Source organism: Mesocricetus auratus, unplaced genomic scaffold (assembly GCF_017639785.1).
Source record: "Mesocricetus auratus isolate SY011 unplaced genomic scaffold, BCM_Maur_2.0 Super-Scaffold_100676, whole genome shotgun sequence".
Classification (NCBI taxonomy): domain Eukaryota; kingdom Metazoa; phylum Chordata; class Mammalia; order Rodentia; family Cricetidae; genus Mesocricetus; species Mesocricetus auratus.
In genome coordinates this window covers 91,319,033-91,343,853 of record NW_024429266.1, presented here as the reverse complement: position 1 = coordinate 91,343,853, position 24,821 = coordinate 91,319,033, and the positions used below count along the sequence as shown (strand labels likewise).

General features: G+C 44.5%; 2 long non-coding RNA genes across 2 annotated transcripts; one reads left to right on the top strand and one right to left on the bottom strand.

Annotated features, from left to right (window-relative positions):
• Positions 1-578: 578 nt before the first annotated feature.
• LOC121137011 lies at positions 579-3,001 on the bottom strand. The gene is made up of 3 exons (XR_005874224.1): positions 2,965-3,001; positions 791-858; positions 579-679 (listed from the first exon to the last, which is right to left on the bottom strand). It is a non-coding gene; the product is annotated as an uncharacterized LOC121137011 (long non-coding RNA).
• Positions 1,997-23,365, top strand: LOC110342241. Its single transcript, XR_002384268.2, has 3 exons — positions 1,997-2,178; positions 19,578-19,736; positions 22,326-23,365. It is a non-coding gene; the product is annotated as an uncharacterized LOC110342241 (long non-coding RNA).
• The last annotated feature ends 1,456 nt before the right edge of the window (positions 23,366-24,821 follow it).

The window sequence follows — 24,821 nt, the reverse complement described above, 5'->3', positions numbered from 1 at the left end:
GTCAAAAAAAAAAAAACCAAAGGCAGTATCTGTGCTGTGACCAATACTACACTGCTGAAGCTGATTCCACTCAAGGCTGCCAAGGCCACATGGTGGGCAATCACTGTACCTCTACCCCCACCTCCATCCTCCCTTGGATTCTCAGAGCGAGTTCTGGGCCACTTGTGTATTTTGAGTACTGCAATGAAACACAAAACATCTGTAGGGAATTCTGTCACCAAGGTCAGAAGCAATGAGAAGAGAAGCGGGGCTCAGTCTGTCCCCCTGGGGTTACACCCTGTGTGTGTTGAGCACATGCTCCATGATCTGTCCTTTATGAGGACATATGCCCTGAGGACACTGAGCTCCAACATCAGATGTGAGGACAACAACATCCTCACACATCCTGCTTAGCTAGCCTCCCAAATGCAGGAGAGACAATTCCCCGTTACAAATATTTACCACCTACACATATTTGCATTCATGCATATGTATGATTGCTTCTGCTGCTGTGGCTGAACTCTAATGGAAAATACACCTATTATATGGCATGCATTTAGATTACAATGTTAAGGACGCAGCAGCTTTGAAATCAGAGGTATGGTTTTATTCAGATTCCGTTATAAGCCAGGGCCCAAGGTCTTCAGTCTCAGCTTCTTCCTCCACAAATGCACTATCTGTATCTCCAACTTTTAGGCTGCTGGGGAGAAGAAAAGAAGCAATAACCAAGTGTCTCTGCTGCAGCAAGTTTAGTGTATATCAGTTTGCTTCTCCCCTCTCTGACCAGTTCCTGGACTAGTAACAAGCTCACCTGGCCCTAGGTCTAGAACTCATTCCGTTACCATCTAAGGTCCTGATGGAGGTTCGTTTCCTCTACCACTGAAAGAATTAAAAAGGGAGGAAAAATCTTGAGCACAACAGGTAGTGACAGAAGATGTCTCAGACACAGCAGACAGAGTCAGCTCATGCAGAGAGACTTTTAGTAGGGGTGGGGAACACGCACAGCGAACATGCAGAAAGAAAGACTCTCTGTGGAGGAGAGGGGACACTCAGGAGCCTGTCAGGAGCCTGGGGTCTGGTCTCTCCTTGGGCCTGGGGGTTTTACCGATCTTTGAGCAGTCTTCCTCCCCTAACTCAGTGTTGGTTAGTTTGAATCTAAAGACACAGAGGCTAACAGGCCCATAACTTTGGAATAAGCCCGTCCTGATCCAAACTTGAACTTGTGACACTGATCAAGCCAACCCTACTGTCAGGAGAAAAATCCCACCAGGCTTTTATGCCTTTGTTTCCCATTAGGAATATGATGAAGCTGGAAGTTTGCCATCTTTATTACCTATCCGTAGCCCCTTTTCCTGTCCATCTGCCTATCGGGGGATCTGCCTAACCCCTAATCCTCCAAGTCCATTATATTTCAGCAATACTGAAAAATGAGCATGCTACCCACACCTGTTCACAGAAATAAGCCCGCTTGAGTAACAAGATCATAGGGAACCACCACAAATTCCTCCAACAAGCACTGTGCAGGTCCACAGTGCTCTGAGCACCATGAATGGCACACGGTGAGGGGACACACACAGGCGGGCAGGCAGCTCTAAGGAATAAAAACTGTGCTGTCTTTGTGAGGAGGTCACTGCCTGGAACTGGTTCCCTGGCTGCCTTCTAGTGCCTAGGAAGGAAGGGGCTTGTTGATCCCTCCCAATCCCCTCCCCTCCCCTTCCCTCCCTTCCCCTTCCCTCCCCTCCCCTTCCATCCCCTCCTCTTCCCTTCCCTTCTCTCCCCTCCTTTCCTCTCCTCTCATTTCACCTCTCCTGTGGATTTCCAGAAGCAATCAGGTCTTCCTCTTATGGCCAATTAAAGATGGTACCTTAGGATTTCTCAATTTTAGATTAATGGTGTCAAATGTTCCTGTCCCTCCCTCCTTCATGGGCTCTACCCCTACAGAAGGCTAGTTTTGGTTTTCTTCTCAATTCTTTTTCAAGGTTTCTTTTTCCTACTGCCTAAACCTCTGAGCCTGGGGGGTGGGGCTTAATACTTCCAACACCTGAGTGCCCCGGCCCTCTCCCCGTTGAGTTTTTAGTTTCCTATGCTGTGCCTAGTAGCACCTAGGCTGGGAATGACATTGCCCTGTCTGGGTTTTTATAATTGTCTTTCTCGTGTTCCGACCTCCAGCTGGAGAATCCACCATGTCTCCTTGACTTGGTAAGCACGCACCAGGCATTGGGGTGGGCAAGAGGGCTGTAATGTGAACCAAATATGTCTCTTTTTCTACCAATGTTGTCAGTAACTTCCAATAGACAAACCCCAGATTTGAGCTTTGGGCTCTTTTATTTTGTTGTTTCTTGCTAAAAATCATTCTCTCTTTTTTTAAACACTTTTTTATTATATATTTAAATTAGGAACAAGCTTGCTTCCCATGTCAGTCCCAGCTCCCTCTGCCTCCTGTCCATGCCCACTCCCTCCCCCCCAGTCCCCCACCCAATCCCCATTCCATTCCCCAGGGAGAGTATGGCCCTTCATGGGGGATCTCTAGGGTCTGTCATTTCATTCTGGGGAGGGCCCAGGCCCTCCCCAAAGTGTCCAGATTGAGAAAGCATCCCTCATTGTGGGATTGGTTCCCAAAGTCCATTTGTGTGCCAGGGATAAATACTGATCTACTACCCCAAAACCCCATAGATTGCCTGAGTCTCCACACTGACACGCACATTCAGGGGGTCTCGATCAGTCCCATGCTGGCCTCTCAGCCATCAGTCTGGGATCCAAGATCTCCCTGTTGTTCAGGTCAGCTGTTTCTCTGGGATTCACCAGCCCAATCTTTTTCTTATTTATTATTATTATTTTTTTTTTTTTTTGGTTTTACGAGACAGGGTTTCTCTGTATTGTTTTGGAGGCTGTTGAACCAGCCCAGCCTCGAACTCACAGAGCTCTGCCTGCCTCTGCCTCCCGAGTGCTGGGATTAAAGGCATGCGCCACCACCGCTCGGCTCACCAGCCCAATCTTGACTCATTTGCTCATCATTCCTCCATCTCTGTCACTGTGTTCCAGGAGTTCAGTTCAGTGTTTAGTTGTGGGTGTCTGCCTCTGTTTCCGTCTGTCACTGGATGGAAGTTCTAGGATGGTATATAAGATAGTCATGAAAATCATTATTAGAGAGGGACATTTAAAGTAGTCTCTCCACTACTGCTTAGTTTGCCAGTTGGGGTCATCTTTGTACATTTCTGGAGTTCTCACTAGTGCCAGATTGCCCCTCAAACCTAGAATGGCTCCCTCTATTATGGTATATCTCATCCTGCTCTCCTCTATTCTTTCCCCAATTCAACCTTCCTGCTCCCCCATGTCCTCCTCTCCCTTCCTCTTGTCTCCCTCTCTTTTTCCTGGTTCCCTTTCCTCCACCATCCTGTGCTCCCAAACTTGCCTCATTCCACCTTCACTGGGGCACCATGTATAACTTTCTTAGGGTCCTTCCTATTTCCCTGCCTCTCTGGCAGTGGGATTGTAGACTGGAACTACCCTGATTTATGTCTAAAATCCACATATGAGTGAGTACATACCATGTTTGTCTTTTTGTGACTGGGTTACCTCACTCAGGATGGTTTCTTCTAGTGCCATCCATTTGCCTGCAAATTTCAAGATTCCATTGTTTTTTTTCTGCTGAATAGCATTCCACTGTGTAAATGTACCACATTTTCTCTATCCACACTTCAGATGAGGGGCATCTAGGTTGCTTACAGGTTCTGGCTATTACAAATAGTGCTGCTATAAACATAGTGAAACAGATGTGCTTGTTGTATGAATGTGCATCTTTTGAGTATATGCCTAAGAGTGGAATTTCTGGGTCTTGTGGTAGGCTGATTCCCATTTTCCTGAGGAATCTTCATACTGATTTCCATAATGGCTGTAGGAGTTGGCACTCCCACCAGCAGTGGGGGAGATTTCCCCTTTCTCCACATCCTCTCCAGCATAAACTGTCACTGGTGTTTTTTATTTTAGCCATTCTGACAGGAGTAAGATGATATCTTAGAGATGTTTTGATTTGCATTTCCCTGATTGCTAGGGATGTTGAGCACTTTCTCAAGTGTCTCTCAGCCATTTTAGACTCCTCTACTGAGAATTCTCTATTTAGTTCTATACCCTACTTTTTAATTGGATCCTTTGGTGCTTTGGAGACTTGCTTCTTGAGCTCTTTGTAGATTTTGGAGACCATCCCTCTGTCAGATGTGGGGTTAGTGAATATCTTTTTCCAATCTGTGGGTTGCCTTTTTGTCGTGCTAACTGTGTCCTTTGCCTTACAGAAGCTACTCAGTTTCAGGAGGCCCCATTTATTAATTGTTGATCTCAGTGTCTGTGCTACTCGTGTTAGGCTCAGGAAGTGGTCTCCTGTACCAATTCGTTAAAGGGTACCTCCCACTTTCTCTTCTAACAGGTTCAGTGTGACTGGATTTATGTTTAGGTCTTTAATCCATTTGGACTTAAGTTTTGTGCTTGGTGATAGACATGGATCTATCTGCAGTGTTCTACATACCAGCATCCAGTTATGCCAGCACCATTTGTTAAAGATGCCTTCTTTTTTCCATTGTATAACTTTAGCTTATTGTCAAAAACCAAGTGTTCATACGTGTGTGGGTTAATATCAGGGTTTTCTATTCGATTCCATTGGTCTACCTGTCTATTTTTGTGCCAATACCAAGCTGTTTTCAGAACTATAGCTCTATAATAGAGCTTGAAGTCAGGGATGGTGATGCCTCCAGGCATTGCCTTGTTGAACAGGGTGGATTTGACTATACTGGGTCTTTCGTTTTTCCATAGAAAGTTGAGAATTGTTCTTTCAAGGTCTGTGAAGAATTGTGCAAGGTCTGTGGATTGCTTTTGGCAAGATTGTCATTTTTATTATGTTGATCCTACCTATCCAAGAGCTTGGGAGATCTCTCCATTTTCTGGTGTCTTCTTTAATTTATTTCTTTAAAGACTCAAAGTTCTTGCAATACAGGTCTTTTACTTGTTTGGTTAGGGTTACCCCAAGGTGTTTTTTATGTTGTTTGTGGCAATTGTAAAGGGTGATGTTTCTCTGATTTCTTGCTCAGCCCTTTTATCATCTGTATATAGCAGATTTTCTTGAGTTGATCTTGTATCCTGACACTTTGCTGAAGGTGTTTATCAGCTGTAGAAGTTCCCTGTTAGAGTTTTTCGGGTCACTTTTGTAAACTATCATATCATCTGCAAATAGTGAAGTTTGACCTCTTCCTTTCCAATTTGTATTCCCTTGATCTCCTTTTGTTGTCTTATTGCTCTGGCTAAAACAATATTGAAGATCGCTCTGGCTGGTAAAATATTGAAGAGGTATGGAGAGAGTGGGCAGCCTTGCCTAGTTCCTGATTTTAGGAGAATTGCTTTGAGTTTCTCTCCATTTAGTTTGATGTTGGCTGTTGATTGCTGTATATAGATTTTATTATGTTTAGGTATGCTCCTGTTATCCCTGATCTCTCCAAGACCTTTATCAAGAAGGGGTGTTGGATTTTGTCAAAGGCTTTTTCAGCATCTAGTGAGATGATCATGTTATTTTAGTTTCTCAACTTGTTTATGTGGTGGATTACATTGATAGATTTTTGTATGTTGAACTATCCCTGCATCCCTGGGATGAAACCTACCTGATCATGGTGGATGAGTTTTCTGATGTGTTCTTGTGTCTGATTTGCCAGTATTTTACTGAGTATTTTTGCATCAATGTTCATGAGGGACACTGGTCTGAAGTTCTCTTTCTTAATTGTGTCTTTGTGTGGCTTAGGTATCAAGACTATTGAAGCCTCATAAAAAGAGTTTGGCAAAGACCTTTCTGCTTCTATTGCATGAAATACTTTGAGGAGAATTGGTATAATTCTTTGAATTTCTTGTAGAATTCTACAATGAGGCCATCTGGCCCTGGGCTTTTTTTGGTTGGGAGACTTTTGATGACTGTTTCTATTTCCATAGGGGTTATAAGTCTATTTAAATTGTTTATCTGTTCTTGATTTAATTTCGGCAGCTGATATCTATCCAGAAAATTGTCCATTTCCTTTAAATTTTCAAATTTTGTTGAGTACAGGTTTTCAAAGTATGACCTGACGATTCTCTGGATTCCCTCAGTGTCCGTTGTTATGTCCCCCTTTTCATTTATGATTTTGTTAATTTGTATGTTCACAGTCTGCCATTTCATGAGTTTGGATAAAGTTTTGTCTATCTTGTTGATTTTATCAAAGAACCAACTCTTTGTTACATTGATTCTTTGTATCATTTTCCTAGTTTCTACTTTATTGAGTTCAGCACTAATTTGATTATTTCCTGGGGTCTACTCCTCCTGGGTGAGTTTGCTTCTTTTTGTTCTAGAGCTTTCAATTGTGCTGTTAATTCTCTAGTGTGACTACTCTCCAGTTTCTTCATGTGGGCACTTAGTGCTATGCACTTTCCTCTTAGCACTGCTTTCAAAGTGTTCCATAAATTTGGGTATGTTGTGTCTTCATTCTCATTGAATTCTAGTAAGTCTTTAATTTCTTGTTTTATTTCTTCTGTGACCCAGGAATGGTGCAACTGTGCATTATTCAATTTCCATGAGTTTGTAGAATTTCTGTCATTTGTGTTGTTGTTGAATACTAACTTTAAAGCATGGTGGTCTGATAAGATAAATGGAGTTATTCCAATTTTTTTGTACTTGTTGAGATTTGATATGTTGCCAAGTATGTGGTCGATTTTTTGAGAAGGTTCCATGTGGCACTGAGAAGAAGGTATATTCTTTTGTGTTGGATGGAATGGTCTAAAGATGTCAGTCAAACCCAATTGGGTCATAACTTCTATTAGTTCCTTTGTTTCTTTGTTAAATTTCTGTCTGGTAGTCCTGTCTAGTAGTGAGAGTGGGGTGTTGAAGTCTCCCACTATAAGTGTATAAGATGTTATGTGTGGTTTGAGTTTTAATAATGTCTCTTTTACGAATGTGGATGCCTTTTTATTTGGGGCATAGATGTTCAGAATCGAGACTTCATCTTGGTGGATTTCTCTTGTGATGAATATGAAATGACCTTCTTCATCTCTTTTGATTGATTCCAGTTTAAAGTCTAGTTTGTTAGATATTAGGATTGCTACCCCTGCTTGTTTCTTGGGTCCTTAACTCTGAGGTAACATCTGTCTTTGAAGCTGAGGTGTATTTCTTCTATGCAGCAGAAGGATGGATTCTGTCTTTGAATCCATTCTGTTAGCCTGTGCCTTTTTATGGGTGAGTTAAGACCATTAATATTGAAGGATATTAATGACCTTTGATTGCTCATTCTTGTTTGTTTTGGAATGGTTGATGGTGGAGGAATTGTGTGTGGATTTCCACACCTTTTCTCTTTTGGCTGTTGGTAAACTGGGGTTATGTATTACCTATGTTTGTCTGGTTGCAGCTAACTTCCTTGGATTGCAGTTTTCCTTCTAGAACTTTCTGTATGGCTGGATTAGTGGATATGTATTGTTTAAATCTGTTTTTGTCATGGAATATCTTGTTTTCTTCATCTATACTGATTGAAAGCTTTGCTGGGTGTAGTAGTCTGGGCTGGCATCCATGTTCTCTTAGTGTGGACAGAGTATCTATCCAGAACCTTCTGGATTTCAGAGTTTCCATGGAGAAGTCAGGTGTAATTTTGATAGGTTTGCCTTTATATGTTATTTGACCTTTTTTCCTTAGTGGCTCTAAGTATTCTTTCTTTATTCTGTATGCTTGAGGTCTTCATTATTATGTAGCAAGGGGACTTTTTTATGGTTCACTCTATTTCGTGTTCTATAAGCTTCTTGTACTTTCATTGGCATGTCTTTCTTTAGGTTGGGAAAGTTTTCTTCTATGATTTTGTTGAATATGTTTTCTGTCCATTTGACTTGGGTTTCTTCACCTTCTTCTATACCTATTATTCTTAGGTTTGGTCTTTTCACAGTGTCCCATATTTCCTGGATGTTTTGTGTTAGGGATTTGTTGTACTTAAGATTTTCTTTGGTCGATGAATCTATTTCTCCTAGTGTGTCTTCAACACCTGAGATTCTCTCTTCCATCTCTTGTATTCTGTTGGTTATGCTTGCATCTGTAGTACCTGACTGTTTCCCCAGTTTTTCTATTTCCAGAATTCCTTCAGACTGTGTTTTTTTTTTATTGTCTCCATGTCAGCTCTCAACCCTTTCACTGTTTGAATTGTTTCTTGTAATTTTTGCTTCGTGTTTTCCTCCCTTTCTTGCATTTGTTGGATTTTTGGTTTGTTTTTTCTTCCATTTCTTTAAGGGATTTTCTCATATCCTCTTTGAGGGCCTCTATCTTTTTCATTAAGGTGTTTTTAAGGTCATTTCCTTCTGTTTCATCTGCACTTGGGTGTTCAGGTCTTGCTGGTGTACAATCTCTAGACTCTGGTGGAGTTTTTCGGTTGATGAGTGTGTTTTTATATTGCTTCTTTCCCATCACTTCTTCCAGTTAGTGTAGTAAGAGCCTCTTCCTCTCCTGCTGGGTAGGCAACCAGGGTTCCCTTTCAGTTGGTGCAAGCAAATCCAATACTCTCTGTCCTCTGCTCTCTGTTCTCTGTCCTCTGTCCTCTGTTCTCTGTCCTGAGTGTGGGCAGGAGTGGACCTGCTCTTGCTGCAGGCTTCTGGTTACTTGGTCGTCAGTCAAGGGGTGAGTCGACCTGCTTCAGTCCCCAGGTCAGGGGATCCTAGAGCAAAAATCATTCTCTTACACACAGATTTGCTGTAGCATTTGGAAAAGGAATAAACACTGTCCCTTAAAAAGAAAATAGAAATGCTTGCCACAGAGCAAAGGGGGGAAGAACCATCTCCCATACTAGAGAAGAGCCTCACAGCTTTGAGAACAGTGACACGGTGTCCGGAGGAATTTGAGAGCCTTTTTAAAAGAGAATTTCTTCTTGGGGATCTTCTTGGGGGAACCTTCCCCTTTGGCCTCAATTCCTTGGTTAAGGTGGAGGTGATTCTATGGTCCCAGCTGCCTGGTTTTGTGTGGTGATATGATAGGTTGGCCTTCTCAAGGGTATATAAGGAGCCAGCCCCTACTGCCTTCTTGGCAGTCACAGCACCCTGGAAACCTTGGAGCGCTGGCCGCCCATGGAGGCGGTCTAGTAGGGAAAGCTGCCCCCAGGCTTCCTTGGAAGGGAGAAGTTCAGTGGGAATGACCCAGCGGGTTGAGGAATGACAGTGAGCCCTGGTATCAGGGAAGCAAAGTGAGCTGCACCTCTGCACTACAGCTGCCCGGCAACCTGCTGCAAGCAAGAATGCCCTGGCAAGCATTTCAAAAGTTGTTCCTAAATGCATTAGCAAGGGCATTCGGTTGGAGCCAGACAAAAACACAAGCTGCCTCGTGTCCATCTGCCATGGCACTCTCACAATATGTTGCCAGTGGAAAATGGAAAAATAAAACAATATTTCTTGCAAATATTTTAGGCTATGAAGAAAGAGGGGTGCGGACAGAGGGTAGGGGGTAGGTAGTTCAGAAGTACAGCACTTGCTAAGGCCTCCAGCTTTCCCTTCAACTCCCTGTGTGAGACATAACTACACTATGTTCCTATTTTTACCGTTATATTAAACACCACACATGTGTGCATGCACGCACACACACCACACAATCATTGTTATCATCCACATAACATTTTAAAACCAGAAGCAACTTTCTGGAAGTCTTCCAACAAGACACATGTATCTAGACCGTTGTTGTCTAATTCAGTCCCCACTAGCTGCATGTCACCACACAGCACTTAAAATGCGGCCAGCCTGAATGAAGACAACTGGAAAGTGTAAAACGCACTCTGTCTTAGAAGGACACAAACAAATAAAAGAGAAAGGGAAATTAAAAAGTAGTTTCATAATTCTTATATTGGTTACATATGCTTAGACATCCTGGGACAAATATAACATAATTAAAAATTAATTTCAGCTATTTTTACATTTGTACTGTGGCTTCTGTGAAATTTAAATTGCCCGTGTGGTTTGCTTTCGATTTCTGTGGGAGAGCACAGCACTCTGCCTTCTCACCCTACCCACCACCACCCCCCATTCCTAACCCTCCACAACTCCCACCCCACACACCAGTGGGCTATACTGCTGGGCCGTCCCAGCATCATTGACAGTCATTATTCCTCCGTGTTTGTGGCCAGAGGTAGTGTACTTCTGAATTTAGAATCCAAAGTGGAAGCTAAATTATAAATATGACAGAGGGATAATCATCTCGCAGTGTAGCTGCTAACGACATCCCAGTTTAAGACTTGCACTGACAGGTGAGAAGATGATCAGAGACACAGCCACGAGACCCTGAGAAGATGCTCCGCCCACCACTGCCACTGCACACTTCCTTCCAAGACAAGCGACAATTCTTAAGTAAGCTAACATATTTGGGGTAACTAAACTCAGAACTTCTGAACCCTTTAGACAAGCCTCAAGGGAAAGAGGCACCTCCTACACTTCCTGCACTTTAACAGAACCGGTTAGAATCCAACTCACCCATTCCTCTACTGAGAGGGATTGTTCAGGTGACCTTTTTGAACTGTCCCTCCCCATCCAGGGGGGCAGTTCAGTCCCAGGAACCGGCCCTGAACACACACACACACACACACACACACACACACACACACACACACACTCACACACACTCACACAATACAAAGGAATTTCCGACAGGGATGAGACTGTAGCTCATACAAGCTAGGTTCGATCAAGCATGACAGAAGAATTGTGTCATCAGGGAAAGGTGCTTGCAGAGTTTCTACCATGTGTCTCCGCAGGGCTTGCTTGCTTTCCTGAGATACTCTGAAAGCCGTACCTTTCGCCTTTTGTTCTTTTAAAAAGTTTTTGAAATAGGGCTGAGAACATAGTTCTTGAATAGCATGTCTGAAGGCCTTGTTTCAATCTATCACCTCAATTAGAGTTGGGAAGGAGAGGGAGGAGGAATTTCAAAATCATAAACTCCAAGTTTCTTTTAGTTCTTTAAGGTATTATTCTGATTCCTAAATACCATGACGAGGACTAGTTGCTTCCAGAGAATTCTTAACACACTCACATGCCCAGTGTTGCTATTTAAAATATGAAACAACTGGTACAGCCCAGGCACTCCCCCAGGGGATGGATATTGACTGTGAACACTCAATTTGGCATCCTGGCACACAATGGGTGACACCAGTTTGGCATCCTGACACATAATGGGTGACACCAGTTCTGAATACTTCCTTGCTGCCCTAAACTTACCATGGGGCTGTTCATGTGTCTTCGAATGTTAAACCCTAGCATAGAAGAAGGGAAGTAACATAAAATTCCCACCCCTCATCAAGAGACTATTCATAAATAATAGCCCCTTGGAGGAGAAAAATCCATTTTCTTCAGTTAAGTGATGCTGGGAATATCAGCCACACTCCAGCACAGGCCCCAAGCTCTGGAGTAGTTGGCCAGGTAGAGTGGCTCTTCTGTTTGTTTGTTTTTGTTTTTGTTTTTGTTTTCAAGAGAGAGAGTGAAAATGAACTTGGGTGGGTATGGACTGAACAGGACTTGGGAGGTGTTGAGGTACAGGAAAGAAGATGATAATATGTGTGTGTGTGTGTATATGTGTGTGTGTGTGTGTGTTTAAAGTTCTCACAGAACTGAATAGACAACAAGTATAAAAATTGAAAGACACATGCTTCTTCAGAGGCATGGACGGCACTCGAGAGAAGAGACTAACACATAGTGTTTTGTTTTGGTTAGAAGATAAACTAGTCCATTCTAGAACCTTCCCATCCTTTAGCTCCAACATCCTGAGAAGGCATCAGGGTTGTATCAGGGTTGCTGCAGCAGGTGCATGTGCCAATCTGGATTCTTCTATTAATCTTTTCAAAGGATTCAATTAGGTTTCCTACCTATTATCCAAGACTGGTACGCTGACTGCAAAGCATATGTCAAAATAAGCCTCTGCCACATTCGCCTCCATCATGGCAGGAAGGCTCGCCAGCCATGGAGGTGGAAAGGGACATAGACTAGGGCAATAATGGAACCTCATCCTCCAACCTGGATTGTCTGAAATCCTCTCTCGTGAAGTGTTGACTGTGAGGTTCGAGGTCAAGACACAGAACCTTCACACCTCTCTTGTCCTTATGTTCTGCTGTCCTCTCCAGTTCCCCTTTCTGTGTTAGTGTGTTCCACCCCTCCCAGGAACAAACCCTAGGATGTAATCATTTGAGGCAAATACTGCCCAAGAAACTTCTTTCTGAGACAAGAAAAAGAATAAAACAGAAATATACAAAGAGAAGCTGAAGTAGTAAATGAAGGAGGAAAAGGACTAGGAGAGGAAGAGAGAGAAGAACCAGGGAAATCAAAGGAAGGGGTGGGGTGAAAGGAAGCCAGCTCTTAGTTCTGTTCCTCCATCCTGGTATTTTTTTTTCATCTCGGTCTTGAGAAAACCCTGTCAACTTACTGCAGGGTGGCCGGGACTGAAGGAGCCCAGCCCAGCTCCACAGAAAAGCACAAGGACTGTGAGGCTTCAGGTTCCCTTCTCATACCATGGAGGAGGTCTCCAGTTAGGCTGAGAAGGGTGGGTAATGGGGAAATACTTCTGAAGGTCTCCATCTCACTGGATATTATAGAGCCTGATGGGTCCTGTTCATGTTCCAAGATCTTCACCACAGTCTCTGTTCTTCCCACAACAGATGGGGCGCAGAATGCACTGATCCCAAAGTCTGTAAGAGTGTCCCTTGCTTCCTCTTCTTGTTTTATTTACAACACAGAATCCATCGAGTCCTGAGACCTCTCTCTCTCTCTCTCTCTCTCTCTCTCTCTCTCTCTCTCTCTCTCTCTCTCTCTCTCTCTCTCTCACACACACACACACACACACACACACACACACACAAACACACACACGATCATTAGAGATCATCTTATTTTTAGTGATATTCTCCTCCACATAATAAGATGCAACAATGCACATTTTCGGCCTGGCATTTAGAAAGCTTTCAGGCAGTCTTTCCCCCCACGTAACATTAGCTAGGGTCATTTAAACCACCAGGTATTAATGTGTTGCATAAAAATGTTGTTTGGCCAAGGAAGGCTTGAAGTTGTTTCACAAGCAGCAGGGGCCTCTCATGTGTGGAAAATGTATCTACCAAGCAACTTTGCTTCTTTTATTAAAATTTGGAAGTTGAGAGAGGACAAAGGCCAAGGGCAGGGAAGGTTCCTAGTAAGACTTTGGGTACCTCTACCCCCAAAAAACCCGTTGCTTTGTGTATTTACCAGATCAGATAGTGGTGTGTTCCTGGGACTGAATGAGTCGCTGCCTTCTGGCCTTGCAGCTCAGGATCGAGGAGTGACTTGGGCACCGCTCAGCCCGGCTTCCCATCCAGTGTGTGCAGTCATGGAAGGCAGAGTTTATGGAGACCATGGAATTATTTATCCAAGAAACCTGGCTGAAAAATGAGAAAACAAAAAGAAAAGGGCTTGGCAAGATCAACTGTATCCCAGCTTGGTTGAAGTTCTTTAAAGCAAGGAACTCTGTAGCACCAGGCACACACAAGGGCCCTGCACCCCTGTGAAGAGCCAGAGTGGGAACGCAGAGGTGGCTGAGCCTCAGTGCACTCAATGCTCATGCGCAGGATCTGGGTTCTGTTGCCAGTGCCGGAACAGTAACTTACAACTGTCTGTAACTGCAGGTCTAGGGAACATTGCACCTCTTTCTGGTCTCTTCAGGAGTGACACATATATACAGTACACCTTAAACACACATGCAGGAGAAACACTCATGCACATGAAATAAAAATAAAGAAAAAAAAAAGCCAGCTTCCCTGAACTGAGGGAATTGGCTTTTAAAGCTAACTATTCATGGTGATTAAATATCAAGGGTGATTTTATTTTTTTATTTTTTTATTTAAAAATTATTTTGCATACAAGCCCCAGTTCCCCCTACCTCCCCTTCTCTTGCCCCCTCCACTGAATTCCACACCTCTGTTCACTACTCAGAGAGATCAGGCCTCCCTCCCTTGGGAAGTCAACAAAGCCTGACATACCAAGTTGAGACAGGATCAAGCCCCTCTACCCTGTAACAAGGCTGAACAAAGTATCCCATCACAGGGAATGGGCTCCGAAAAGCCAGCTCAGGCATCCAGGATAAGTCCTGGTTCCACTACCAGTTCCCCCATGGCACACACATACAACAGATCAAGTCACATATAACTGTCACCCACATTCAGAGGGCCTAGTTCAGTCTCAAACAGGTTCCCCAGCTGTCAGTCCATAGTCCATGAGCTACCACTAGCTTGGGTCAGCTGTCTCTGTGGTTTTCCCCATCATCCTCTTGACCCCCCACTTGTTCCTATGATCCCTCCTCCCTGTCCTCAACTGAACTCCAGGAGCTCAGGCCAGTGCTTGGCTGTGGGTCACTGCATCTGCTTCCATCAGTTACTGGATGTAGGTTCTGTGGTGGCAATTAGGATAGTCACTAATCTGATTATAAGGAAAGGCCAGTTCAATTAAAACAGCTATAAGTTTCACAGTCCTCCCCTTCCATTTGTATTGATTTACTGGGTTTGTTTACTGAGAAATCAGGTGCCCTGACCGTGGAGACAGCTACAAGGAGGTATAGAGTGCCTGTTTCCATCTCCTTACTTGCATGTGCCTGTAAGTCTCTTGAGGCAACTGCAAACCCTCTACATCCAAAACAGATTTAGGCCATCCCTTGTGCTCAGAAAAGGAAGCAAACAGAACAGAATGATGTGAACTGAAATTCCCAGAAAAAAAAGTCGTAACTCAGTAAACAGTCTGCAAACCTGACTGACTGGATCGAGCTTCAGTGATTAGGGAAAGAGAGTTTGCCTCAGAGCCAAATTATCCTGGGCTCCATTGGCTACATAAATAGTTATTTATTGACCATCTCTGTGCGTGATGTAAAATCTTTGTGACTATAAGGTAAATTCTTTCTCGTAATGTATAGATCCCTAGCTTCCACCAACACAAAAGCTAAGATGGTCATCAGAGAGCATCTGAAGCCGGGAGCAGAGATATCTCTGCTTTCCTGTATCCAGTTGTCTGACACTTTCAGAAAGGTACTTAAAAAGTGTCTTGATTTACAACATTCTTTGCACTCTAAAACTTCATGAAAACTGTTATCACACTGGAACAGAGCCCTCGGGAGTAACCTAAGTTTGTATTTCTGGGCCATGGTAACAAAGCATTGACTCCAGAACACTAAACATTACTAAGGCGAGAGTAACTTTTGGCCTCAACCATGGAAAACCATAAGAGAAGACTGAGGGAAAGAAGGGATGATAAGAGAAATGAAGGAAAGAGGAAAGAAAGTAAAGTGAAGAAAACATAATATGAAAGACACAGAGAAAAGCAGCCTCCTGTTTAAGAAGTGGTGACTCGCACTCCAGGACAGGGAAGCAGGTAGGCTAGGTGCAGATCTTCTCCTCTTTTGCCTCTCCTCCAAATCCAAGCCTCCAGTCTCACCCCCAGCTCTATAACAGAACACCTGCTGCAGTCTTCCGCTACTCTCTTCTCCAACCTCCACAGGATCATGCAGGTGTTCTCTATCAACCTTACTCCCCACTCATCCTGTTTTCCCAGCCCCCACCTCCAGCAAGCATTCCCTAGGCATCCTCCAGCAAGCTGCCAGAGAAACAAGTAGGCCAGCAAAACAGGTAGGCTAGCTTCAACTCTTCACTCTCCCTCCTCTCTTCCAAGGTTTGCCAATAGAATACAAGAGATAGAAGGGAGAATCTCTGGCACTGAAGACAAGATAGAAGAAATGGACACCTCAGTCAAAGAAAAAAAACCTAAAGAAAAAAAATCCAGGCACAAAACATCCAGGAAATCTGACACACCAGGGTAAGACCAAATCTTAGAATAATAGAATAGAGGAAGAAGAAGAAACCTATGACAAAGGCATGGAAAATATTTTCATAGATGAAAATTTCTCTAGCTCAAAGAAGGAAATGCCTATGAGATTACAAGAAACCCAAAGGACACTTCATCCTATTAAGAAGACACTTGCTCAACAATGTTCATTGCTGCTCTATTCATAATAGCCAGAAACTAGAGAAAAAAAACCTAGATGCCCTTCGATAGCTGAATAGTTAATGGATTGAGAAAATGCAGTACAGTTACACAATGGAATATTACTCAGTTATTTAAAAAATAAAATCTGTAGGTAAATAGATGGAACTAGAAAAATTATCCTGAGATTAATAAAGACCCAGAAAGACAAATATGATATGTGTTTGACTATATACGGATATTAGCTGTTAAGTCAGTGAAAACCAAGCTGCAATCCATAGAACCGCTGAGGTCTGGTGTAGAGTAAAGGACTAAAAGGGAACAGACGATCTCCCTAGATAAAAGAAATAGAAGGTACTTATGGATGGATCATGGTGAACTAGAATAGGGGGCTGAAATTGGAAAGAAGAGAGAAACAACTAAAATTAAGGGCCATATGAGAAACCATATTAAAACCTGATACAGTGGAATCTTCATAAAATGGACACATATATAAAGGTGATCTAAATAAACTCACCAAATAATGGTGTAGACAGAGTCCCAACTGGACATCTCTTGTCACCAAATGAAGCTTCTAGTACCAGGATTGGGTTGCATCTAACTGAGACATTGGCCAAACGTGTCCCATGGGAATCCCCTAACAACCGAGGCTGTTGCCAAGACTATAGGTTACTCTCCACAAAACTGACAGCAAGGCCCCACTGCTGAAGACAGTACTCATACAACTGATTGAACATGGGGAACCAGAACTGGTGCCCATGGGGAGAGCCTTCACCCCTATAAGCTAGCATCTTTGGTACAGGAAGGCACTCTGCAAGCAACCAAAGAAGAGAGGTCAATGCCATCCCAGCCATGAGCCCTTTGATCTACACTGGTATTCTGCCATCATGCTATACTAGTGCAATGGTGTCACAAAGTTTGCGGGACTAACCACCCAATAACTGGTCTGACTCGAGGCTCACTCCACGAGATGGACCGCATGCCTGACACTGCTTGAGTGATCCAGAGAGCATGGGGACTAGGGTAAAACCAAATACTACTGGTCTAAAAACAAACAAAAAAGAGCAATAAAATGACTCCTAATGACATTCCGCTGTACTCATAGATCAGTGTCCTGCTAAGCCATCATCAGAGAAGCTTCCTCCTGAACAGACTACAGAAACCCACATTATGCAAGGAATGAGAGACGTTGGAACACTCATCCCTAAACGGGATGTCTCTATCAGATCCTTCCTCTCAAGGCTTGGGGGAACCCTGTGCAAGAGGAGGCAGAAAGATTGTAGGAGTCAGAAGGGATGGAGGACACTGGGAGAACAAGGCTCTCTGAGTCAACAGGATCTATGCACATATGAGCTCACAGAGACTGGGTCAGCATGCACAGAGCCTGCATCAGAGGAGTCCTAGAGCTGACAAGAGAAGTGGAAACATGCCCCATCTCTAACCCAGATGCAATCTCCAATTGACAGCCACTTGCAAATGGAAATTTTATTTCCTCCAAGCGAGTCTCACTGGAGAAATCAACTATTCTTTTTTAAATTTATTTTTATTAAATTTTTCATTTACTTTACATACCAACCACACTTTCTCCTCCCTCCTCTCTTCTCCCTCCCCTCTCTCCACCTCCCATCTCCTGCCTCCCCCACGTCCATTCCTCCATTCATAAAGAGGCAGGCCTCCCATGGGAGTCAACAAAGCATATCATATCACTTGGAGGCAAGACCAAGCTCCTTCTCCTGCATTAAGGCTGTGCGAGTCATCCCTGCGTGGGAAATCGGTATGGTGTTTTCTCAGAAAATTGGGAATCAATCTATCTCAAAACCCAGCTATATCAACCTTAGGCATATACCCAAAGGATGCTCAATTATATCACAAGGACACTTGCTCAACTATGTTCATAGCAGCATTATTTATAATAGCCAAACTACTCTTAAGGGAAGGCTGCATACCTGCCCAGCAGTAGATGGCCAACAGGAAATGAACAGCATCATTGGAGGTTTCCTATCTCATGATGTCATGCCAGGGCTGTTTTTTTTTCATTTATATGTTTTTCTCTTTTCTTAACTTTCAGTCCTTTGTGTATATATTAAAGCCCCCAGTTTAGTGTTTTACAGGATCCTTGAGTGTGCATCTATACCCTGTTTCACGTCCCTTTTCTTGAGCCCTTTTCCTTCTGTTTGTTTTGTTTTGTTTTTCCTATTCTGATGTATTGTTTTTTATTTTCCTTATTTTATTGGATTTTATTATTATCCCTTAGAAGCCAGCTTGGTTTCTAAAGAGGGTGGATTTTGATGGGGGGCGGGGGGACAGTGAGAAGGAAGTAGGAGGAATAGTGGGGAATGAAAACTGTAATCAGAATATATTATGTTAAGAAAAAAATCTATTTTCAATTTAAAAAGGGGAAAAGAAACTTGGAGCCCTTCATAGACCACAGTTCAGAGACAATCACAGAATTCTCCTCACCATGAATTTCCTGTGCACCTGCTTCCAGTGTAGTTTCCCAGTATCACAGGCCAAAGGATATGTCTTCAGGAAATGATCCAAAAAGGGCTCGGTCTATCTTCAGCTGGGGGGGGGGGCATTGTGTATGGGCTAAGCTACCCGGAGGCCCACAGTGCTCAATGAGGCTTAGATTTCCATGCACTTTGGTGAACTGCTTTAGATCAAAACTCAAGAACAAATTATTTGTAGGAAAGTGTCTCATCAAAAGACACGAGGGCTAGAATTTGGAATTGGTGTGGGGGATTAAATTATATCACTGGTGGCCACCTCCAGAAATACAATCAAACCCTGAAGAAACCCACACAGTTCTGTTTTCCATTCACTCATTCAATAAATATTTACTGTCTACGAGAACACTGTCATTCCTACAGCTGGAAGTATAGCAGTTAAGTAGACAAACACTTCTGCCCTCAAAGACTTTGTGCTCTAGCCATGGTATACAAATGAAGCACACTCTGAACAATTAAAATTCATTTGTGTTAAGTAGAGATAAGGGCTGGTGACAAAAATAAATAGTAATGATTAGGAGGAAGAGGATGTGAATGATTATACAGTGATAAATCAGAAAAGAGGTACTGTGATGGGAAAATTCAGAGTTGGCTTTGAGCTTGCAGAGCTCAACAGAGACTTCTTTGGCTATTGGTGAGCTGGACTTAGGGGACAAGGGTTCTAGAAAATTCAATATATCAAACCATCCTAAGCCAGAGGATTTGGCATTCTTGTCTCACGGAGCATGGAGGGTAAACTGTAGAAAGAAGTGTGTTGTAGAGTCACAGGTGGGAGCGTGAGAGAAAGGGAGAAGGCAGGACTATTGTGCAACAGGAAACAGCCAAGGATAGATACCAACTGCAGGTACCTGCTGTTCTGGGGCATTTCAAAACCTTATGGCAGGAACTGGGGTAAAACACGGGAGGAGGGTGATCTGGCCAGTGGCATTGACCTCACCCTAAGGTGCCCAGGTGTCTCCTCCCTGTTTTAGCCACATCTTCATGTATGCCTTCCAGACAGGGTAAGAAGTGACATGAAACCAGGAGCCAGCGTTCTCAGAACTGCAGCTTTGGGAACACTGCCCCACCTGGCCAGTTTCTACTTCCTATTCTCAACAGGATGGCGAGAAATGTTGGGGAGTTGTTGAAGGTGGCGACTTCTCTAAGGATGTGACTTCTATCGCCAGACCTTAGAGAATAGGAGGTGAGACGTCAGCAAACTGAGAGGAGGGGGTTCCAGAGGAACCAGGAGGACCGTGAAAGCTCAGAAGAAGATGGGTGAGCCCGGGGAGTCCTGGGGGAACTGAGGAGAAGAGGTCTAGGGGAGTACTTCTGAAGTGAGACAGAAGGAGAGAGCCAGACTGCTTGGGTTTCTTTATTCCTATTAAGGCGGGAGCTGAACGGTAAAATAGTAAGTGTAATTTAAAAAAACAAGACTCCTGTATGGTACCGCATTAATTTTGCCGGTATATTGTTTGCCAGCCTGGTGTTTACTACTGGAGCATCTTGAAGTCCAGTCGCCTTTCATTTCTTTTAAGAGCTTGCTACACCTCTTCCTGTCCCTCCTGTATCTGACTGGCTTTCAGATCCCTGTCTTAACCCTCTATACCTTCATCTCCACCCTCCCCATAGCAAAGTCGTCCTCCACGGAGCTGCCAGTGGCTGGCACTTCAGGGATAATACTCTCCCATTGTACTCCAGTGGGAGGACTTCGCCTTGCAATGGCTCATTAGACCCTCCAAACACCCATTGAGGTAGGGCAGAGGGCTCCCTTCTTATAGAAGATGATGTCACCTTCCACAGTCAAGTGACCTAGCAAGGGCAGTGCAGCTGAGCTATGGGAGAACAGCAGAGTTGGAGTCCTTTGAGTCCATTTTCAACTGTTTCCTTAGTGACTGTCACAGCTGATGGGTCTGTTCTAAAGAGTTACAAACACCAGCCTTGATTGGGAAGAAAGAGCCATGACTTAGATGGGACACCACCACTGGCAAGACTGGGCCCACAGCAGACCTGCAGCTGTGTGCTCTCCCGGCCCCTGCTCCCTGATCATGCCGAGGCCTCTGATGGTTAAATTTAATCAACCAAACAAGGAAAATGCAGTGGGAAAAGGCACTCAGGTGGCAGCGCTTTCACTAATTCCCTAGAATATCATTTCTTCTGATCTTGAATATCCCCCTGACTGGCACAAAGCTGAGCTCAGCAAAAGCCGGGGAGAGAGAAAAATGAAGGCTATGAAATAGGTTCTGGCCCAGGAGAGTGCTAACTCCATGGCCAAGCTTGGCTCTGGGCCGATACCGTCAAGAAAGGGTTTGCCAGCCCCGAGGTGTTTCCTCCAGAGGAGAGTAACATTTAATTCAAGTGTATCTTTGTTCATCTCTAAAGGAGCCCCTTTATTGGAAGAAAGTAGACAATCCCATGGCCTTTTTTTTTTCCCTGCTGTAATCATTCATTTCACAAATGAGTGCTGGTAGGTAGTAAAGCAGAATTAACATGTAAGCACTCGGGCCTAAGAAGCTAGGCCTAGTCCTATAGAGTCCTACCCTGGCCCTCTGTAGGCATCCTGCCCCCCACTCAGCAAGGAAACATGACTGCCCAGTGGTACACCCAACACTCTGTCACAAAATCGAGAGTCATGGTCAGCCTTGCCACCCAGGAGACTCCATTCCCCATGGGCATTCCACAGGCTGGAGAATGGCTGGAGAGTGTTGAGGGGCCTCCAAGGTACTGGAGGATGTGGCGATATTTTGCTAATGATCTAACTGATAAAGCTTGCCTGGAGATCAGAGTGCAAAACTAACCACATTATTTAGCCATAGAGCCAGGCAGCGGTGGCACACACAGCACTCGGAAGACAGAGGCAGAGGGTTCTCTGTGAGTTCAAGGCCACCCTGCCACCCTGAACTAAACGAAATTGATCCAGTCTAAAAGGGAAACAGAGCTCACACAAAGGTGATCTCAGCATTTGGGGTCCCACGCCTTTAATCCCAGCACTAGGGAGGAATATAAGACAGGAGCTCAGTGCAGTCTGAGGTTTGGTGGAGACAGATGCAGTCTGCGGATGCAATCTGAGGATGCAGTCTGGAGATACAGTCTGAGCACAGGATCGCCCCCTTTGGCCTGAGCATTGGTAGAGGTGAGAACTCTCTAGTGCCTAACTGCTTTGCTTCTCTGATCTTCAACTTTAACCCCAATATCTGTCTCTGGGTTATTATTATTTGTGCTACAGGGGGAAGCTGGGCCCCAGGCCCGTGGATGATGGATGCAAAGACAATGCTGTGTGTTAGGACTTCCAATCCCACTGCTGCCTGGGCCTGATAGATCTTACTGAAGCAGCAGTGGTAATCCCGCTCTTCTCCCTGTTGCTGAGCACAGCTGGCAGGCCTGCGCGGTTGCTTTCCCTGGAAGCACACCCATGTCGGTCCACGCCACCTTTCAGCCCATACCGCCTCGTGTATCTCATTCGCACCATATTTATCATGACCCACGTGCTGTAGCTTGTACCTTATTTGCTCCCCGAAACCCAAGTGAGGGCTGGAGAGATGGCTCAGGGGCTGATGGTAGACTCCGTACTTCCCAGAACTTCAGGTGCTCCTGTGGGCGGTGCTATTGGGAGGCTGTGAAAGGGAAAATAGTAAACATGCCTTTCAGTGTTCAGAAGCTAGACTTTGGAGAGGACTGCGGCGCCCCCCACCCTCCTTGTTCTCTTTGTTCCCCTGGCCATAGGGTGAGTGGTTTCTCCTTTGCCACGTGTTGCCACTGCGGCGGGCTGCCCTGCCACAGACCCAGAGCAATTGGGGCCAGTCAACCACACAGTGCAATTTTCATGACTGTGACCCAAAACCAAATGTTCTCTTTATAACATTTCAGGCATTCGGTTGCAGTGAAAGGAAGTGACTAAGACTCCAGTGAAGAGAGGTGACTAGGACCCTCACGGCGCTCGCTCAGCCTCAGTCTCCTTTCCACTCCTGCTCTGGCGTGATGTCTTCAGCATCTTCCAGCCAGACTCAGCTCCAACCTCCCTGTGCTATGACTCATTCCCAGAGACACACGCTTCCACACACTTTGGTACCCGGTGGTCAGACCCTGATCTTGAAACTTCTAGAAACAGCCCTCTCCCTTCTGAAGTGTTTGCCTCAAGAAACACTCCCCAAATCTGTTCACTCCACCATCTTCTCAGGCTTTTCTCTTGAGCATAACATGTGTTTCCAGCTATCAAACCTTTAAGCCCACCGTGCTCCCTACCTAGAAGCCTCTTCCTGCTTCCGTGTGCTGGGCACAAATCCTGGTCTATGCAAACTCAGTCAAAGCACCTGTTAGAAAGCAGCCATTATGCCCAGCAGCAGTTCCACAAAGCTTAGTGAGCTAACCAAGGGCACCAGCAATGAGCACACCAAACTAGACAATTCCAGGATGCCTAAATGCTACACATAATCGACAGGCAACTCAGGAAAGCTGGGAGCCTGAAAGGTGCCCCCCTTCCCGGAAAAGCACACCAATTGATTGTCCAGTGCCAAACAGTCAACCCTGAAAACATGTAAGCAAGTCACATTGTACGGAATGAACAGGATATATTTAGGGGAGTGTGTGTGTGTGTGTGTGTGTGTGTGTGTGTGTGTGTGCAAAATATGATCATGCTGTCTGATTTCTTCTGTTGATTAAACTACTGAAACAACACCTGCCGTGGGGCTGGAGAGATGCCTGGACAGTTAAGAGCATGGACTGCTCCTGCAAAGGACCCAAGTTCAATTCCCAGCACCCATATCAGGTGACTCAGAACGGCTATAACTCCAGGTCCAGAGTGATCTGATACCCCTGGCTTCTGAGGCATCTGTAATCACATGCATGTACCTATATGCAAATTCACTCATATACTCATAATTAAAAATAAAAATAAATTTTAAAAAGAAGTTTATCTTAAACACTGGAATGCATATTAATTCAATGCTCTCTGTCTGCTATCCAATTTTATACATTCAAGAACTGAAGTTTTTTAATAAATCCTCCAAGATGGCAAGATGAGTAATTGGTTAATGAGGATGTGACAGGCTTGCCATTGTTGTGGCTAACGCTTCAGAGAAATGACTTACAGGAGAATCTTTCATTTTTGCTCATAATCAGTGGCTGCCCTGCTGTGATGAGGCAGAATGTATTGTGATAACAGCAGGTGGTAGAGGAGGCTGTTCACCTCGAGGCAGCCAGGAAGCAGGGGGGTGGGGGAATTGGCCAGGGTCAAAATATTGGCAGTGAAAAGGGTCTTCTATGACCTCCTCCTCTCTCTAACAAGCCCCACTTCCCAGAGTTCCCACCTCCTCCCAATAATGCTAACTGAATCTACTAGTGAGTTCATCTATGGGTCATGTCATAGCCTGATGAACCAATAGCTTCTCGGTTATTGAATCCCCCCATCTGAAGAACCAAATCTTCAATACATGAGCCTTGATAGCTGCTTTGTATTCAAACCATAACAATGGGATTCATCATCTCTCCTTCCTTCCTTCATCCTTATGACCTCAGGGTATGTATAGATGTTATGCAAGTCTCTGTGGATACAGTCACAATAGGTAAGGCAGCTGTCACTCCAAGTTGCATTCTAATGTCAGAGACAAGTAACCAAGTCACGAAAATGGACACGTGACAGCCTGTGGGAAGAGGGGAGAGGGGAGAGGTGGACGCTGTCTTCAGACGGGGTAGTTGAGGATCTGTCTGGTTGTGAAGGACAGCAGTCCAGAATCCCTGCTGCCCCTACAACATGCTTCAGGACTTTATGTGACAGCCAATCCTGGCCCCTCTCTTCTCCCACGTACTCCAGGGCTAGGAAAGGTTTACAAGCCTTGCTGTGTCTGTGGATTCTCACATATTTTCTTCTAAGATGTTGCAGAATTCGCTTAATGCTTCTTGCCTTGGAGAGCGTGTAAAGGATGCCTGTGTTTGTGTCTGTGGATTACCACTGTGGAGGAAGCCTGGGGCAATTCTTGATGAATGCATGCCTCACCAGCTGTGAGTCTGTGAGGGAGCTGTGACCCTCTGCTTGCAGGCATATGAAGGAGCAAGCCCTTCCTGCTCGATGTGATTGGAAGGGATTAATGATCACTATCCCATGCTCTCCCATCCCTCCCTTTAAGCCGGCTTCAAACTCCTCCCTGTCAGCGTTCTCCAATACCTGAACTCTCCACCTGTACCAATCATATTTCCATGACTGCAATAGAGTAACTTGAACAAGGAACAGTGAGATAGTTCAGCATGTCAAGGGTACTTGCCTCAAAACCTGACAGCCAGAGTTCAGTCCCTGGGACTGTAAGAAACAAATCATTTCTTCTTTAAGGCCCTCTGCATATGGATGACAGTAGCATAGCTTGGTCTGTT